The following is a 1,048-nucleotide window of genomic DNA, read 5'->3' as shown; positions in this document are numbered from 1 at the left end:
TCCATTTTGTAATCTCATTTGGAACTTAAAGCATCCAATCCTTGGATGGATGGCTCATGCTCCTAACAATTTCATTTGAAAGTTGATTATGTATTTCTTCTTCTTCTTTTATTCTAAATATGAATTTTAATCATTCAAGTTGGGGCTTTGGTTAATTTTATTTGTTTGACAAGTTATTAATGCTCTTTTTAGATTGATCACCTAAAAACTGTTTTCAAGTCATAAACTGAAAAATTACTTGTCTCAAACACTTAATAAATAAACTAAGAAGTAGTTGTACTACTTAGTTTATTTCCAAAGTTAAGCATGCTTTTCTTAAGATCTTATATTCATTACTACTTCAATATTAGAGTAGCCAAGATTAGGGTGTGACAACCTAGTCTCTTTGTGGACTTAGTATTATTTAGTAGTGAATATAAGTGATCCTCCTTCTATCATTTTAGGACATACACTAAAAGGAGGATTTCAGACCTTGGTGTTTGGAGTTAACCAAAGTAAAACATAAGAACTTGTCTAAGTAGTTCAAATACATAAGAAGTTGAGAAATACTTTCATCATTCAAAATGATATTGTCTCCTCATAAGTGCCAAACATACCTAAAAAAACATACACTTTTATGGCACTTATCCTAAGCATAATTGAGAAAAACCAACTTAAAACAATACTTTTTGTATAAAATATCACAATTTGGTATATTTGTGTTTGTATTTCATTTTTATGTATTTTGTAGGAAATAAAATGATGAAAATAATAGAAAAGATTCTTGGTTAAAAAAGCAACAAAAGTCAAGAAAATCAAGGTGCTCAACCAGGCTGCTGAGCGTGGAACAAGCCCTGCTGAGCTGACCTGGCCACTTGCCTGACCTGGACCAAACTGCTCAACCAGGCCGCTGAGCGGACCTGCTTAGCCGCTCAGCCTAGCACCAGACTAGGCCTGGCACGGTCAGACACGAGCTTGGCACAAGACCATGCTGCTGAGCAAGCTGCTCAGTGGTCCATTCAAGCTGCTCAGCGGAGAACTAGACTCCTGGCCAGATCAGCCAACACCA

The sequence above is a fragment of the Lupinus angustifolius genome, unplaced genomic scaffold, assembly GCF_001865875.1.
Source record: "Lupinus angustifolius cultivar Tanjil unplaced genomic scaffold, LupAngTanjil_v1.0 Scaffold_585, whole genome shotgun sequence".
Classification (NCBI taxonomy): Eukaryota; Viridiplantae; Streptophyta; class Magnoliopsida; order Fabales; family Fabaceae; genus Lupinus; species Lupinus angustifolius.
This window is presented reverse-complemented; position numbering follows the sequence as displayed.